We start from the raw sequence: 19,421 nt of genomic DNA on the forward strand, positions 1-19,421 counted from the left end.
AAAATGAGCCTTTTAATCCAGCAATGCTTGTCACATTTTCAATTTCTGTGCTAAGTAAAACAACAAAAAGTAAATTACTGTTGCATCTGTAATGGACATTAGGAAAAAGTCTAAAGGAAATTCTATTAAGCTCACTGCCTGCTTACCTCGTTCTGCATAGGGACACGTCTTGTTTCTAAAGTAAAGTCTTACATTGTCTGTAACAAAGGTTTTGACGGCCTCTAAAATATCAGCTAAAGTTGCCAATAAATACTTCCCCGAGGTTGGGGACTGTTTGGGGAAAAGAGATTTAGTTGCACACGTTTTCATTAACACACACACAGAAATGGAAGAAGAATTTTGCTACTACTAAAAATTGAAGTCAAGCAAACCAAAAATCCAAGATTATTCACAGTCCACAACAGGCAAAAGAGGAGGGTGCAGGGGAGAAAGATGGTGAGGGGGGTGGGGTGGGGAGAGGAAAGTGAGTAATAGCAAGAGAGAGATATTTAAGGAAAGCAATGATTGAACTTAAAAAAAAAAATCCTGCAGGCTCAAAATGCTGGCGGCAGACTGACGGCTATTTTAACCAAAGCTGCTGATTTCTGAGCGGTCCTCTGCTTTTCCATATTTGAGCCTTGCAACGATTTGGGCATTACTGCTCTGATATAGGTGTGGCTGACTTTGAAATTTAAGCTCACAGCTTCTGTGGTCGGTGAACCATTGCTGATAGGGCTGACTAGTCAGAAGCAAAACTGGCTAGTTACGAAACTACCATAGTATATCCTTTATCTCCTACACATTTAAAGGATTTACCTATCTATCCCACTGCAGACCCACTCATTGAGTAAGAGCCAACAGCATATGATTGTGTTAATTAATCTGCTATTGTGAGTAAAGGAACAGCTGCAGTGGTCTCGTGGATACGTTGTCAAAAGAAAACAATGTAATGTTAAGCTTCTGACTGCATATTCTGTTACAAAGAAGGTTTATGAGAAGTTAAATTCATAAATCACAGATCATTTTTATAATAATAATAAATAATATCTGACCTTTAAAGGGGAGGTTTGAGCATTCTTAATTTCAGCTTGAAATATGTTCTGATACTTGATACCTAAGCTTTAACCCAATTCTTTGTTTTGAAAACAAACATTCCCCAGAAATGATAGGAGATGGTAGTAGCTATAGAAATGACCTCTGACTGTACTAGATACATGCCATTGTAGTTTTAACAAAGATCAGAGCCCAAAATATCAAGTTAAAAGAAAAACTTGTTGGCCTGCTTCCAATGTCTAATATAATAAAAACGCGTTTTCTAATACTATGCAGAAATGCAGAGAGAAGAGGGACATTCATTACAGAAAACACACATATTATTTACATGGGTTTTATCTTTCTTTATGCAGATAAGGTGCAGAGAGCACTTTCTGCTTAATTAATATACGGTGTGCCTTTCATGATCCAACCTGCCCCCTCCCCACCTCTCCCCCAGTCACTACGCACTCCACAGACATATATCCACTTGGTGAGTGAACGAAAGACAAAATGAGTGGACTCAGACAAAAGGACATTAAATGTTGTGTCCTAGCACTTAATCTGGTGTGATAAGCTGAAGCCAAAGTGAGGGGGCAGACTGCAAGACTGCTCCACGAATAAAGTTGAACTACGGCTACCAGGATTTTGCAAAAACAAGGAGGGAGCACTTGCAGCAGAATACATCCTTCCTAAGACAGAACTAGGGATTTCAAGAACACCACATGAAATGACATAACTAGTACAATCTATTACACCTTTGGTTGGTGGTTAGGCTGTGTCTGGTGGTTGATTGTTGTTCTAAATTAATATTACCAAAATCTATGATTTTCATGCATTCCTGTTTCAAATAAGAGTTTTTTTCTTAGTAAGAAGTTTCATTCCCCTCCATGTTATTCCATTTTCTCTCTCCTCTTCTTTCAAACGTTAAATCAATTTGATAGGAAAGAAAAAAAAAGAAAACGTTTGCATTGGGAATACTAGAAAAGTGGAGGGTATGAGACACAGATGAAGTAGGTCTGATTTGTAAGTTCCTTTCCTTTGTTCTGTGGGAGTACAACAAAGGGTGGCTATTTTTGGATATGGATTGGCATTGTATTACCAGGTACAGGTATCGACCTGATAGCACAACAGTAACTCTAGAGCTCCCACCAACAAACAATTTAGTGTCATTTCCATTAGAACAGTGTAGACCCCAGGAAACTAAACTTGGAAGCACATTCTTAATTCAGAGAAATTAACTCATAGTGGGTGGGGGACTGGCAGGGGAAGGGAAGACTTACTTGGTGCTTTAACTCATCTTTTTGCCAGGGAAGAAGAGAAAACACTGGGAGTAATTTCTTGTAGAGCCTCATTCTGAAAGCTGGCTTTCCAAAACACCGTTTTCTGAAACTTTTTTTTTTGGGAGGGGGGATGAAATGAAAAATTTAATTAATCCCTAAACCTGGGGCAAAGGCATGACTGATCATTAGCAGGGAAACTTATCACATTTGTCATTCAGCCAACTAAGGGCCCCTTGAAATTCTTTTACTAAATTCATAATCTATAACTGAATACTCCTCTTACTGGATTTTGTATGTTGCTTTTTTCTTCCATCCCATTTTCTCCATGGGCCTGCCTACGTTCCATTCCATTCCTGACACCCTGCAAGACTGCCTTCTGCACCCTACATGGCTAGTCCATTAGTCACTGGGTTGGTAAGCCTTACAAACAAAGTCTTCATTATTACCAAGTTTCACATTTCATCTTCCAAATCTAAATTCTACAACTTAAAATAAAAAATCCTTTTCTTATCCTGATTAAAAACATTTTAGGGAGCCAATACCAAATTCTTGACATTTCCTGATGTTCTGCTCTGACGGAATGTACCATAAACTTAGGGAGCCTCAGGATATGCTTAAGGGATCATGCCCTTTGGATTACAATGCTGCCTTATTTCAGTTTATGAGAAGAGCATGGGTTGGAGAGAAGGAAATACCCATTGTTGTTGTCTATAGGAGAAGTTCCCTTATCAAAATTTTAAATTTAATCAAGATTACAAAGTAAAACCAGGAAATTGTTAGAAGATGAAAGTAAACTGATTCTAGATCAGGGGTGGGGAACCTGCGATCTCAAGGCCACATGTGGCCTTGAAGCTGCAGGCTCCCCCTCCTTGTTCTAGATCATCCCAAGAAGGAAGGCTTTAACTCATATATACTTTGAGAATATGGAATAAGTAAAAAAAATGTATTATATATCACTGTATCTGCTTACATTTATTATAAACTTTGTCATCTCTAGTCATACTATTCTTGGGATGACCCTAAAGAAGGAGAAAACATATAGATGGTGTCTAGAAAGTAACTTCAAAAACCAGTCAAGTAACTCAAACATCTGGTTAATTTGGTTTATAAAATTAGTCCACCTGGCCACTGATTGAGAGTCCCATGTTGGGCAAATAGAGAGAGGTGGTAATGAACCATGTTGTCCACAACAGGAACTCCTGGTAGGCAATAAATGCTTGAGTTCCAGATCAAAGAATCCAAGCTTTGGAGGAAACTTCAATGAAATCTAGTCCAAGCAATTCTTGTACAAGAATCCCTTCTACAACATAACTGAAAGGTCATTAAATGTTTCCTTGAAATCTCAAAAGAGGGGAATCTCAGGACCTGAGGAAGAAGTTCATTCCATTTTGGAATAGCTCTAGAACAGGGGTGGGGAACCTGTGGCCTCCAGTCCACATGTGGTCCTCTAGGTCCTCAAGTGTGGTGCTTAGGAAGTTTTGCCTTACTCCAAGACTAAGTTTGTCCCTTTGTGGCTTCCACACACTTTTCCTTGGTCCTGCCAAGCGACAAATCTAATCACTCAGGCATGTGGACAGCCTTTCAACTAAGGGCCTCCAATGCAAGCCATATGAGGATTGAAGTAACTTTGCTAAAAATCTGGGTAAATGATATCTGCAGCTTTCTCCTGATTTACCTATCCAATTAACCTTATCAAAAAAGAAAATAAGGTTAGCCCAGAACCGTATGTTCTTAGATGAAGACATTCAGTCCTTTGTGATCAATGTTTCCTTTTCTAAAGGATCCTACTCATCTCCTTACAGAGAGGTGACAGATTCAAAATAAAGAATGAAATATATTTTTGGATATAGACAATATGGGAATTTTCTTTGCCTGACTATACATATTTGATATAAGACTTTTGTTTTTCTTCCTTTTTTTTCTTTTAAATTGTAGGGTGAGGAGAGAAAATGAATTCTTGTTAATTGAAAAATGAAATCTAATTTAAAATAAAATTTAAAAATACAATCTAGAATTTTGTCATGAATTTAAGCTAAGTTTAAAGACTCCATTTTTGAAATTTGTTTTTTTCTTTAGAAAAATGGCTTTTTTTTTTAAAGATCAAGAAACTTAAAATCCTTAAATCCAATTAGTATGGAATTCAAAAGGTTAACACCAGCAACATATTTAAGTAGAAATAATTTAAAATCTGACTATAACTGTATGTTGTTGAGTCATTTCAGTCATGTCCAACTCTTCATGACCCCATTTGGGACTTTCTTGGCAGAGATACTAGAGTGTTTTCCCATTTCCTTTTCCAGCTCATTTTACAGATGAGGAACTAAGGCAAACTGAGGTTAAGTGACTTGCCCAGGGTCACAGAGCTAGTAAGTGTCTGAGGGCAGATTTATATAATTTCCAATCAATTTTCAGTCGATCAAAGATCATTTACTGATTGCCTACAATGTGGTAGTATTATGCCAAGGGCTATGAAGATTCCCTACCTTAAAGAGCTTAAAGTTTAGCTGGGAAGATGATATACATACATAAAATGATAATTAATACTGCATGATTAAGGACATGGGGGCAGGAGAGAGACACTGACTCTGATTTGAGGGCCTAGATTCAAATCCCACTTTAATACTCACTACCTATGTGACTTTGAGCAAGTCACTAACTTTCCTGATCCTTGGTTTTTTTCAGCATTAAAATAAGGGGGTTGGGGGGCAGCTAGGTGGCGCAGTCAGTAGAGCACCGGCCCTGGAGTCAGGAGGACCTGAGTTCAATTCCGGCCTCAGACACTTGACACAAGTACTAGCTGTGTGACCTTGGGCAAGTCACTTAACCCCAATTGCCCTGCCAAAAAGCAAAAAAAAAAAAAAAAAAAAAAAAAAAAATAAGGGGGTTGGGCTAGATGACCTTTGAAGGACCTTTTAGCTGCAGAACTATATTCTACTTATGTCATTTTTAATCCAATTTTACTCCAGTGTCTCAGCCCCTATTTAACTGAGCAGACTCTTAATCACAGACTGTGCCCTATTCAGGATGGGGTGTGGGGTGGGGGAGGGGGCGGTGCAGGGGCAGGGGAGACTACCTAACTGACAGCATTTCTTACTCTTTCCTTATGTCCCTCATCAGAACTTCATCTTTCTATAGTTCTATGTAGCCCAATAGAGGCCCAGTCAATTGCATAATGGGTGTGGTCTCTGCTAATACCCTAGTGAGAAGTGTGCAGCCCTAACTTTCCATGATATATTTGTCAAGAAACCTCGGTTAGCAGCCTGAGCATTTAATGAGACTCTAATGCTGCTGGAACTGGAAGTAATGTATAAAATGAAGAACAATAATAATTCAATATAAGCTGAATTTAAGAGTACTATAAAAGCAATAAGCCCATCTCTGACAAAAAGGAGACATCTTGCTAAAAACCACATTAGCAACAAACATGAACCCTAGCCACTTATCTTCTCTAAAGTGGGGAAGGAGTACGATGGGAGAGTTGAGCACTCTCACGGCTGAATTCTCTTCTTAACTCTGCCCTGACTCTGTGTACATATTATACATCTCACTTGACCTCTTTTTCTCTGCTTCCCCTCTCCCCTCTTCATTCCTCCTCTTTCAAGAAGAAAGACAATGAAACTTACCTGCTTCTTAAAGGTATTTAGATAAGTCAACATTGGCCAAAGTCTACAAAGATTCTGAGATAAAAGTACTATGGTTTTATTTTTTTTTAATATGAAACTGTTATTAATACTGAGACATCCCACAGAGTGGATTAGCACAAATATATTACATGGAAGAGCTGTTAGGGTGAGGGAAGGGGATATCGAACTACTCACATCCCAGTCATAGTTTGAAGTTCACTTCAAGAATGATGCCATATTGAAACAATATGCAACCTGCCCTTTTTGGAAGAAGGGCTTATGGGAGTCCATCAGAGGCTCCTATCCAAGTTTCTGAGTTGCATGTCTGCAAAAACCTTTGGTGTCCATTGTCACAATAAATCCTGGTAGCGTTAATAAGAAATCTAAGCACCAAATGTGCATGCTGAACAGTGCTGTGCCATTATATTTGTGCTCAAGCTGGATCAGTCTGCTAAAGATCAGACAGGACTAGTAAAATTAATCCTGAGTAGGAAGGGGGTGGGGAGGGACAGAGACAGAGAGACAGAGACAGAGACAGAGAGACAGAGAGATACAGGGAGGCAGAGAGAGAGAGCTCCCGTAATTGTAAGGGGAGACAAAGGGGTTGGAATGCCCCTCATGGTAGAAAGGGTGCTCAATACCACCTCCAATGGGCAGGCAGGCTATGTGCAGTCTGGGCTCCTAGTGCTAGCCTGAAGTGAGATGGGATATAGTTTTGAAGCAAGCTGCATCCCAATATTTTAACCTGAGAGTTTTATTGCTGCTGAAACCATGCAATTGAAAAGGAAATTGAACGGCTTTCTCTCTAAATCATCTGATTTATAGAAATTGAAATTGATTCATATAATTAGAGTCCACCAATTATAGAAGTCGAAGAAGTAAGATTGTATGCCAAAGTTCTAATTGCTGGACTATCTAAGTTAGTTAAGAATTATCTGGGGGTGAGAAGGGTGGAAAGAAGGGGAGAGGATGGGCTTGTCATTGTGGTAAAGAAAGTTTTATTACTACACTGGGGACTGATCTGCTCTTGTCTCTTCAGGTCTGACTTTTGCTTTTTAAAAGCAAACGATAGAGGTTGACATCAGCCATCATGAGATGCATGAAAGAACTGCTTGAGTTGTGCAGGGATTTAGGCACACAGTTAAGAGGATACATTGAACTTGTCAATCACTAAAGCAGACATATCTATGGATAATGTGTATCTTAAACTCAATTCAAAAAACATTTTTTAAATATCTACTTAATAAGTATATAGAGTTCCGGACCTGGAGTCAGGAAGACTCATCTTCATGAGTTCAAATCCAGCCTCAGACACTTACTAGCAGTGTGACCCTGGGCAAGTCACTTTACCCTGTTTTCTTCAGTTTCCTCATCTGTAAGATAAGGTGGAGAAGGAATTGGCCAACCACTCCAGTATCTTTGCCAAGAAAATGCCAAAATGCAGTCGTGAAGTGTTGGCCATGACTGAAACACCACCACCAAAGCAACAAAGTATCTACTATGTGCTGCACACTCTACTAGGCACTGCAGATACAGAAATGAAAACTTGCCCAGCTTTCAAGGAGCTTATATTCCCTTTTTTGTGTCGTGGACCTTTTTGGGGGGTTGGTAAAGCTACAGCAGCTAGGTGCCTCAGTGGACAGAGCCCTGGAGCTGGAGTCAGGAAGACCCAAGTTCAAATGTGGCCTAGGAAACTTACTAGCTGTGTAGCCCTGGGCAAGTCTCTTAACAAGTCAGCCTCATTTCCTCAACTGTAAAATAGACATGATGATGGAACCTATCATGGGGTTGTTGTAAGGATCAAAGGAGATAGTATTTATAAAGTAATTAACACAATGCCTGACATAAAGTGGGTGTTTAATAAATGCTTATTTTCTTCCCTACCCCCATCCTTTCTCTTAAATGCATAAAATACAGAGGACTATAAAAGGAATCAATTATATTGGAATAAGGATGTATTTTTGCCCCCCCTCCCCCAGATATCTATCCACAAGGATCTGTGGCTCCCATATTAAGAAATAGTGTTCTTTTGAAAATTAGTCAGTGAATGTTTATTAAGTATCTAGGGTGTGCACAGCACTTGTGCTAGGCATCGGAGGGAATAGAAAGTTGAGAAAGGGCATGCTCCATGTTCTTAGGGCACTTACTTTTTATTATCACACAGGTGGAGCAAGATCCTTCCTTTCTGCTTTCTCCCTCAATTATTTTCCCACTTGCACTCTAGTCTGACTATTTCATAAAGCTAACTTTTTCATTTGCCCTTTGATTTTTGCTAATGAGGTAGCCCAATTTAAAGAAAAAAGTTGGGAGATGATGGTAATTTGGAACAATTGAATAAAATCAACAATAGTTTGACCTTTCTCTTTACAAACCTCATAGCACTTTACAAACAAATTAATTAATCTTCACAACAAAGTGTAGAGATTTACATTACTACCCACTTATCCACCCACAAATTGAACACTGGTGAAATTAAGAGGGATTTCTCTTAGCTCCAAAGTCCTAGCTGAAGAAACAAAAAGCAGCTAGACTTCAACTTCCAGTGATGGACTAGCCCTCCAAGAAAAATGCAGGCATGACACGGAACTCAATCTCCACACAGTCAGATATCTAGAAGCTGTGACAGAGGCGGGCAGGGAAAGAGAAGCTGCAAATTTTCAGCCCAAAAGAAAAGCAGAAGACAGAACAGTATGGCTGACCCAATCAACAAAAGCTTGGACCTAGATTCAAACTCCACCTCAGTTACTGACTACTCGTGTGACCTGGGACAAGTCACTTAATATTTCTGGGTCTCAATTTCTTCATTTGAGAACTGTGGGGATTTGACCTCATGGTTTCTGTGGTCCCTTTTAGCTCTAGATCAGAACTGAATGGAACCAAAGAAAATCACAAAACTGAATTGATTGGGTCAATTGGGATGTTCTCTTCAGGACAAGCATCATTTTGACTTTCTTTCTGCATGTCTGACAACAAGCACAAAAAAATGCACACTTAATAAATGCTGGCTGGCTGAAAGAATGAATAAAACAAAATATCCCTGCTTAAAAAGAGAAAAAAAAATCACTCCAGAGGACATTTTCCTTACCTCTTGTTAGAGGTATAATGGAATTTCTGTGAAAAATAAACATATATTTATGTACATGGCAAACATGGGGTTTTATTTTGTTTAACTATATTTATTTGTGACAATGACTGTGTAGTTTTTTTTCCTTTATTGCTAAAAGTGGTCAGGAAAGGGGAAGAAGGAAGAGAGACAGACAGAGAGAGAGAGAGAGAGAGAGAGAGAGACAGAGAGAGAGAGAGAGAGGAGAGAGAGACAGAGAGAGAGAGAGAAAAAAGAGAAGAGAAAAGAAGAGAAGAGAAAGAAGGGAAGAGAAGGAAAGAATGAAGGAAGGAAGGAAGGAAGGAAATAAGAGGGTCATTGGAGCATTTTTTTAATGCAAAGAAGAAAATTCAGATAAGCAAGATAGCTTTGAAAGTAATATGTCAAATTTATCCTATACTTTTAAAAGAGCAAATTGTATGTAATAGAGATTCCTGGCTTCACATATAACCCTATTTTCTGTTTTACTTTGTATGAGGAAATGTTCTTTTTTTAGTTGCACGGTAAATTCAGAACTAAAAAAAATAAAATTTTATTCTTAAAAATTGGAGAGAAAAAAAAGAAAAAGACTTCCTCAAACAATGGTCTAACATAGCTCCTTTTATTGGGATAAATTGGTTAAAAAAAAGACTGAACTAACTTCTTTTCTCTAGCATGGGATAGGCAGACTCGAATGGCTTGGAGTCAGGTTCATTCATGGGGCCAGGTTTATCCATATTTACCATCTTTGTTCTCAAAAATTACAAATTGTGGGTTACACGGGTTCAGTTGCACAATTTTAGAGTCTTTGACTTTTTTTGTCCTCAGAGAAAGGAGATAGTGCCTCACCTCTTGAGAAGAAGAATCTAATCCCTGGCCAGGTTATTTGGTAACATAAACCAGCTCCTGGTACTAAGGGTCTCAGGCTATTATTTATAATAATAGCCTGTGACAACTATCTTGGATCACCATTTCATTTCACAATCTTCCTATTCCACAGATGAGTTAGAGTTTAAGACTATTATATTCAACTACAGATATTTTTCCCATGAGGGAAGAGCAGAGAAAATCTCAATTGGCAGGTGAGCAAATTTGAGTCTACCACAACTCTAGGTGCATGTGTTTGGGTCAAGGGAGATAGCTCATTGATTTTGGAAGTTTATGCCCCAAAGTGAATAGAACAGACTCTCCTAGCATGGGCTGTATCCCCACCCTCACTGGTTCCCCTTCCCCTCCCCCTGCCCAAAAAAGTCAAATGGACCACATTCATAGAATCTTTATTTTTCAATTGTGTATTCAGCATTTTGAAAAAAAGGAGGTTCAGTTCAAAGGAAACAAGAGTAGAGTTGTAATACCTATTGGGATTGGCATTTTGTTTTTAAAAGATGCACATAAGAGAGTTCATTGTACTTTGGATACAATTGTTTGAATGGCTTTTAACAGTCTCCACTTTCACTTGGGCGATTTTAGTGACCATGCAAGAGAATCTAGAGAATTTACCTGCATGGTGTCCAAGAGGATCTTAACAGACTAGAATGTTGGGATGGATCTAAGAAGAATGAATTTGATAAGGATAAATGAAAAGTTTTGTATGTGGGTATAAAAATCAACTCCACAAGTATAAGAAGGGGGTGATTTGGCTAGACAACAATTAATGTGAAAAAGACTTGGGTGGCGATTACTTTACAAGCACATATGCTAAAATTGAATGAATCAGAGATCAGCATAGTCCCTGAACAAGGATGAGACAGCAGTTAGTAAAATATTCTGTTTTTACTTTGCTAAATCTACCTTTTATGCTATTTCCAAGGTCTATAGATACTTCACCCCTAACCTATGTATTGAAAGAGAGTGTATATACCAGGTCTCCCCATGTCCTTTCTAACTCTCAATTTTGATTCCTGCCATTTGGAATTTATTGACCATACAAGAGTGGACCTAGGCAGCTACAGTGGCCATATCATAAATGTCTCTGTATAAACAAAGAATAAAATAAACCTTATCTGGTAAAGAAAGAGAAAAAAAAACTTGGTTATTTTCTAGGGCTAAAAATTCAAAATGAATTAACAGTGTGACCTGGTAGGCAAAACTCTATATCAATCTTAGGTAACTAGGTGGCAAATAGAGCACTGAGCCTAAAATCAGGAAGACACAAATTCAAATCCAACTTCAAACACTTATTAACTGGGTAAGTCACTCAGCCTGCTTCAGTTTTGAGCTGTAAAATGGGGATAATAATAGTACCTTCTTCCTAGGGCTGTTGTAACAATCAAATGAGATATCTGTAAAGTACTTAGTACTTTTGTTCCTAGGGCAGCTAGGTGGCACAGTGAATTGAGCTCCAGGCCTGGAGTCAGGAAGACCTGAATTCAAATGTGGCCTCAGATACTTAACTAGCTGTGTGACTCTAGGCGAGTCACTTAACTCTGTTTGCTTCAGTTTCCTCATCTGTCAGATGAGCTGAAGAAGAAAACCACTCCAGGATCTTTTGCCAAGAAGACCCCAAATGGGGTCACAAAGAGCTGGACATGACTGAAAAATGACTGAAAAACAACATATGTGCCTAGCACATAGTAAGCTCCGTATACATTTTTATTATATAATTTTACATAATGAATAAACAATATATGACACATTATTATAACATATAACAATATAAGTGTATATACTTTCCTATTATTATTGTTATTTTTATTATTATGGACAAAGTCCAAAATGAGGGAGGTGATGGTCCTGTTCTCTTTCCTCATCGGACCACATCTGGAATATTATATTCAGTTCCAGATGCCACATTTTAGAAAGAACATTCACAAGATGTAGTATGTCCAGAGAAGGGCAGCCAGGAGAGCAAAGGGACTTGAAAACAGACCATACATCACCAAGAAGTTTGATCTGTGTCATTAATCATCAGAAACAAATTCTGCCTGGACTTCTCTGAGCACATAATCACAACTTGGCAATATCTTCTGGATACCAGGTCCTTCTGCAACAGCAGTAAAGCAGTCAAATTTTTGACTACTGTGTCCATTTTCACTAATTCAAAATGAGGGACCTATGTGTTCCCAAGTTGCAATTTTATGGTTCTAGATGTTAAATAAGGACCTAAAAATCTGAATCTAAAGAATCGACTTCACTACCAAGAATATGGCTCTGTTGAATATGCCACAGTGCTTGGGATAGTGCCTGGCACATAATACCAGCTTAATAAACATTGATTGATTGATTGACAGATCATTCATAAAACAGACACTGGATAAAGTCCACTATGAACTGCAACTGTGCTTATAAGAAACAGTAGAAATTATAACTGTGGTTGAGGATATATAGAAGAGCTCTCTATGAGCTACAGGTAAAACAGCCTAGTGGAAGGCCAAGAGCCTACCATTTTATCTAGGTCACAGAGAAAAAAAGAAAACAAGGAAGTCCTTCCTCTTTCATTCCATTTTTCTTGGAGGATGGGGGTGGTGGTGTGGAGAGTGGTAGAGGGTAGGCAGAAGGGAGTTGGACCAATAATTTCACTGGTATGGAAAACCACCAGGAAGAAGTTCCCTCTACCAATGTAGGTCCTTCACACCTCCTTTTTGGAACTTGGGATCTTAGAGAATTTCCTGTGGTAGTGGAATGTTAAGTACTCTGGCCAGGCTTACCCAGTCAGCATTTATCAAAGAAAAGACTTGAACCCAATTCTTCCTAACCCTAAGGTTCGTTCCCTATCCACTACACCAGAGCTGTCAAACACACAGCCCATGCAGCCCATAATATTCCTGAGTGTTGCCTGAACCAGATTAAAATGTAATTGGTAAATATTTAACAAAATAAAAAAAATACAATAAAACATAGATAACATTACATTTTAAAATTAAGTCAATGTGCCGCCCCAGAGATCCTCAGGTACTGTTTCTATTTGTGTTTGATATTAATGCCCTACATGTTGCCTCTCAAAGTCCATGTAAGCATCATACATTTAAAGTAGTAAAGGACCTAAGAGGTCATAGCTGACCCCCTAACTTTAGAGAGGACACTGCTAAAGTCCAGAGAAGTGAAAGGCCTTCTGTAGAATCACGACACTAGAGTTGGGGAGACCCCCCCAGAGGCCAACTCCTTTATTTTAGAGATGAGGAAACTGAGGCCTATGGGAGTTGTGACTTGCCCAAGATTAAACATATAGGAAGGAACAGAGCCAGGATTCAAACTGTGGTCCTTGGACTCTCAATCCAATATTCTTTCTACTCTAGGCACTATATTTTTTCTTCCCTTAGATACTGAGAGCCAGGAAAAACACAACAACAAACAACAATAAAACCCCAAACTCTTTTTATAAGAGGCAGGGTGAGACACTAGAAAGGGTGCTGTCTTTGGTAGTTAAGAGTCTGGGTACGAATCTTGGCTCTGCCCTGTGCTACCTTGGGTGTGACCTTAAACAAGTCATTTAACTCTTCTGGCTTCACTTTCCTCATCTGTAAAATGGTGTTGAAATAGATGACCCGTAGTCCTCTTTAACTGCAAACCTATGATCCTATAATCATCCCTATGCAGTCAGCTTTATAAATGTCTCTGACAGGGGGAGTAAGTGACAAGAAGTACTTGACTTCCTTAAAAAGGGCAAGAATTGGCGTGTTAGAACATCTTTGCTTTTCGTAGTCTGAATGTCCATCTTCATTAAAAGCAATATATTTCTATATTAAATTACAGTTAACCAAGTACTTCTTAGTCATTTTCTCATTTGATTATCAAAAGCTCTGTGAAAAGTACTGTCAGTGTGATGGCTATGATTATGCCCATTTTACAGACGAGGAGACCAACGCTCAGAGACTGCAGCCCAGGCTATGCCTCTGGGTTCCTAGTATAATGCTCTTTGCACTATGTGTGTAATGCTCTTTGGAGGGTGCTACAATATCCCAACACACACACACACACACACACACACCACTCCAAAATAAATAAAGTGGTGTTTTTAGACCCACTTAAATCTTTCTTATCCTACAGACTCTGGAAAGCCATATATCTGTTGCTATGACCTTTCTTTTCCCTTTCCATTTCTCAAGTTCACAATCATTACTTCGATTTTTATAGTCTCTTTAATTCCTCTCCCTCTGAGCCAAGGCCACATCCCTCCTTCCAACCCATCTTCTGGAGTATTTGAAAACCTGCCTTTCCATGGATTTCCACTCTGCAGATTTTAAGTCTTTGGGCACAGGGGACAATGAATGGCCCACCTCTGCCATGCCCATTTTTGGAGAAATGCTATATAGTCCATTCCGTTGGAATGTTTGGATAATGATAAGTAATGATAAAACCACAGTGATGATTAATAAAAATGATCCGCTCTCATATTCTCTGATTGTAAATATCAACTTTAATTAATAGTAATCAATGTTAGCAGTAAGAGAAAATCCTAACTACTTGAATGCACTACTTTGGGGGCATTGTAGGAGATTCTTCATTAGCAATATAACCAGGGCTTGACCCCCTGAGGACTAATTTTCTATGCAGGGCCCCAGATTTAGTAGGAACTAGAAAACGGGTAGTCTGTGTCTCTTGCAAATTCATTTCAATTCAACTCAGTTCAATTTAGTTCAGTTTATAAGAACGCAAAGATCATAGATTTAGAAAATTTCTTAACATTTTTAGTGTAATAGAACCTTTTGGCAATCTGGTGATGCCCTTCTCAGAATGTTTTTAAATGCATAAAATATATGGAATCATAAGAAATCTAATCAAACAAAAATAAAGTTATCTTTTTTTTAAGTTTACAGACCCCAGATTAAGAGTCTCAGAAGGTTTTGCGCTAGAAGGGCTTCATTGTACTTGTTATTCAGTTGTGTCTGACTCTTTGTGACCCCATGGACCAAAACCCTGGGGTTTTCTTGCTAAAGATACTGGATTGGTTTGCTATTTCCTTCTCCTGTGGATTAAAGCAAATTGAGGTTAAGTGACTTGTCATGGGTCTTGGATAATGATTACCACACGGCTAGTGTCTGAGGCCACATTTGAACTCAGGTCTTCCTGACTTCAGGTCCAGCATTCTATCCACTGAACTACTTAGCTATCTCCAAGAAGGGACCTCAGAGCTCATCTATTCAACTCCCTCATTTTACACATAAAGAAACTAAGCCTTAGAAAAATTAAGTGACTTGTTCAAGGTCATACAAATTAGAACCCAGATCCCTTGACTCTAATTTTAGCAATCTTTCCAATGTAACATACTTCCTCAACAAGTCCCTATTAGTCTACTACATAGCAGGGACTATGCTAGATGCTGGGAATGAATAGGAAAAAGTAATAATGGCTCCTGCCCTCGAGCAGCTTATATTCTCCTCAAGGTAAACAAAAAGCATACAGGCAAGCAAATACGAAATATATACAAAGGAATTTCAGGGGAGAAGGGCTAAGAATTGTGGGGAATTTGGAAAGGTCTTTTGTAAGGGGGTGATGTTTCAGTTGGGTCTTTATGCAGCACTGACACTGAAGAAAATGAATTACTCTTCCAGAAGAATCTAGAAGGAACATGATCTAGAACTTAGAAGCCAAACACAATACAGGCAGTATATCAGTCCTGGAGTAAGAAGGTTTGGGTTGGAAACTCCCTGAATCTCTCTCTGAGACTCTGAGTTGGAGAGAACAGGTACTTAAACCCCTGATCTTCCAAGTGCTGTGGTATGGACCAAGTAAGGCAACAGACGCCTGCCAGTGCTTTATCAAATCTATGTGTTATATGTGGGCGATAACTGTTGCTATTATTATCATGTAAGATAAAGGTTGATTTTTTAAAATGAGGCATATGAATAAGAAAGTACGGGCAATATGGCAGTCATATAGTTGGATGGGGTACCGGCATGGGCAAGATCATTGCTTCATTGAAGTATTCAAGATAAAGGCATCATAAAGGAATAAATGAATGTAGGACAATTATGGGGAGGTGAGGCACTCTGAGCAACAATGGTCCACTTATTAGAACCCTTTCTGAATACAACTAGCAGGCAGATTTTCCTGTTTAAAAACCTTCATTGCCATTCACAGGGGTTTGGAGCCTGGACCTTAAAGATCATATGATCCAACCCCCTCAATTTACAGATGAAGAAACTGAGGCCCTGAGAGGTTAAGGAATTGGCTCAAAGTTACACAATTTCAGTAACTCTCCATTAGGATAAAGTCCAAATTCCTGTGTCTGGCATTCGAGGCTCCCTCTGCAATATGGCCCCAACCTACCTTTCCAGGCTTATCTCCCACTGCTTCCCTACAGGAACCCTTAATGCCAGCCAGAAATTAACAAGAAAAAAACTCTTATTGTTGGGCTAAACAACTCATGGATCTAGGGACTCAAATCCCCTAATCTGTGTTTGAAGATTAACCATCTGTGGAAATTTAGAAAAGAGGCCCATTCCAACAGATAACAGCTCTTCCCTTCTTGGTTACTGTTACCCTCCAGTTTATCAGAAACTGTCTACTCTGCCTGTGCACGGGTCTCCTTTACACTTTCGAAGCAAGAAGGACCTTAGGCCATATTCCCAATCACTAGCAAAGAATTCCATCAGTTAAGAAAAAAATAATTTTACTCTCTATTCTCAGTAGTAATGGTACAATTTAATAGTTCTGTTGGGTATTTGCAAGTAATCAATCTGGGATAATACCCAAGCAAAACATGACGGGAAAGTACAATGCTTTAATTCAGAATGGGAAAGACTGTCCTCAGATTTATCATTCATTCATTCATTCATTCTTCATTCACTGATTCATTGGTTTTATTTCTTTCAACAAAATATTTCACTCAACAAATATTCACTATTACTAGCCAGGCCTCTACCAGGCTATGCAGTAGAGCATATTAAATATGCAGAGAAAACATGGTCCCTGACTTCAAGGAGATGACAGTTTCATTAAGCAGTTAAGGAAAAATTCAGGACAGTATCTAAAGTTTGTCAGTATAAGAAGCATAGATAACCCGGGGCTCAGAGCTGAGTGAGATCACACTGCACTGCAGCAATAAAAGTGGAGAAGGAGAGGGTCTTGCTGAAGAAAGTGGAATTTTACCTGGGCCATGAAGGAAAGAAGGATAAAATATGGATGGTCATTTTGTAGTCAGGGAGGGTGTTCCAATGCAACAACTTTACATTGGTCCAATAGAAAGAAAAAGAACTCAAATGTGTTCATTGGGTTACATAGCTAAAGGATGAACATTCCCAAGAGGCACATGTGTCCTACGTCACATTTCTATATTATATGACCACAGCCAGGGGTGTGCTGGTAAAGTTTAACAACTAGCCCTCCAGAAAAAAAAATGTATACAGAACATACTTTTAAGTTTAATCTCCATTATTAACATTTTCTCCATCACTTTCTTAAATCTAAACAATCCAAAAAAATCAATCAAGCCATGATTTGTAACATTTGCCAATTTCCAAGGTGTAAATGCTCACACTGAAAATTTAACAACCAGTTCTGTTGAGACGGTTTGAGCTGGCTCCAGCACAAGCCTGACTATAGCAGAGTGGTAGTTTTCCAACACAGAAGGAATCTTCTATCACAGATAAACCTGACACTTATTAATTTTTTTTGCAATAAGTACTAAACTTCATTACTCAATTTCTAGATCATACACCATGTTTACATAATCTTTTTTCAGCTACCAAAGCCGTGCAGCAATATCTACTGGCAGGCGTAGCAGTGTGATACCAGCAAGTATTTATGGCTAGCAACGTTACAAGCCGACAAAGTAATGTAATTAAATAGATCTGATTCTCTGTTGTTCTTTTCATCAGGTACTCCTGGAAAGCTGTGTCAAAATTTGCATTCAAGATGCTGACCAATAATGTACATTTTAACTTACCATGGCAAATAAAACTCCACACCATATGGCTGATTAGAAATACTCTCTCCTTTTCTAAACAGCTGGGTGAATAACAACAAGGAAAAGACAGTTTGCAGCTGTACACAGTTATCATCACTTTGATACTGCTTAAAGGAATCTAAGTCTTCCACAGGTATGCACCTGAGATTAGAAGCAAAGAAGCTTCCTCGCTCAATATGTGAAAATGGCGATGGGAGTTAACAATATCTTATACAGGTGTCATCATAACAGTACTCCTAAATTTTACCTAGAATAAATGACTCATTTTGCATTTTGTAACCAAATTTTTCAAAGGTCTTCTGGGGAGAAGGTATTACTCTACAGAAGGAAAGAAATTTCAAGTTAGGATGAATACAGGCAAATATTTTTATTATGGAGTTGCCTCTGTTTTCGCCTAAGTGCCCCCAATTTCCCTATCCATTCTATCTCCATCCAGGAGGACCTGCCAAGACAGAGCTCTAGATGCCCCTATTTATTTCTCCCAAGCTCCCAGCAGACACATCAGCTGCACTGGCTCCAATCGATTCAGGCACATGCATTTCTCTGGAAGTCCTCCTCTAGAGCTGGCTTTAAAACCTTAAGCATTCTAAGAATTTGCCTTTTACCTTCAAGTCTTACTCAGCATCTTACGCTTTTCTCTTCCTGTAGTAGAAGAGGGTACAAGCAGAGCTGCAGGGAAGAGCCTTCAAATAGACAATTCTATCCAGATTTATTTGAGAAGATGTTTGATTTGTGCTGTGCAGCTGAGGAAGCCATTATTTCAGGTAGTTGGAGAAAAGAGACATTTGAAGGTATCTTCCCTCTTGTACATTCTCCCCTCCTCTCACTCTTTCTCCAGGCTAACTACTCACCTGGGAGAAGGAGGTGGGTGGTAGTCTGAAATAGAAACATTTTTTTTCAAAACACTAATTTCACTTTAAGTCATTTGTTGTTAGAGGCTTTTTGTTGTTGTTTCTTTCTTTTAATTTCTTCCCTTGGAGACTGTTGGGGGCTGTTAAATTTGGTGGCTACTTCTCTATAAGGTAAATATTATATTTCTGTTGATAGAGAGAAGGAAGAAAGCAAGGAAGGCCAGATGGCAGGGAGGGAGGGAGGAAGGAAGGAAGGAAGGGAGAAAGGAAGGGAGGGAGGAAGGAAGGAAGGAAGGAAGGAAGGAAGGAAGGAAGGAAGGAAGGAAGGAAGGAAGGAAGGAAGGAAGGAAGGAAAGGGGGAAACAGAGAGGGAAAGAGAGAGAAAGAAAGAGAGAAGGGGGAGAAAAGAAGGAAGGCAGAAAGGAGAGCAGGCAAGGAGGAATGCAGATAGGGAAGAAAAAAGGAAGGCAGACAGAGAAGAAGGAAGGAAGGAAAGAAGGCAGGGAGGAAAGGAGAAAGGGAAGGAGGAAGGAAGCAGCAGCAACATACTGCTGCCTGGTATTTTCTATTTCATAGCCTCTACAATATGGACTTCAGGGCTTCCTTCCTTCGCTGATACCCAATTTGGATGGGCCAGAGTGGTTTGAATGAAACCCTGTGTCTCCAATACAGTTTTTGCAGGGAAGATGGGCTGGAAGTTTGAGCTCCAAACATGGACTGATT

The 19,421-nt window shown here is 39.1% G+C and overlaps 1 protein-coding gene and 1 pseudogene across 1 annotated transcript in view; one reads left to right on the forward strand and one right to left on the reverse strand.

Moving 5' to 3' along the window:
• ZNF536 (zinc finger protein 536) overlaps positions 1–19,421 on the reverse strand; it is a 305,150-nt gene that overhangs the window by 252,403 nt on the left and 33,326 nt on the right. The gene's annotated exons all lie outside the window — the stretch shown is intronic.
• On the forward strand, positions 10,678–10,776 carry LOC118845157 (annotated as a pseudogene).

This window comes from Trichosurus vulpecula, chromosome 3 (genome assembly GCF_011100635.1).
Source record: "Trichosurus vulpecula isolate mTriVul1 chromosome 3, mTriVul1.pri, whole genome shotgun sequence".
NCBI lineage: Eukaryota > Metazoa > Chordata > Mammalia > Diprotodontia > Phalangeridae > Trichosurus > Trichosurus vulpecula.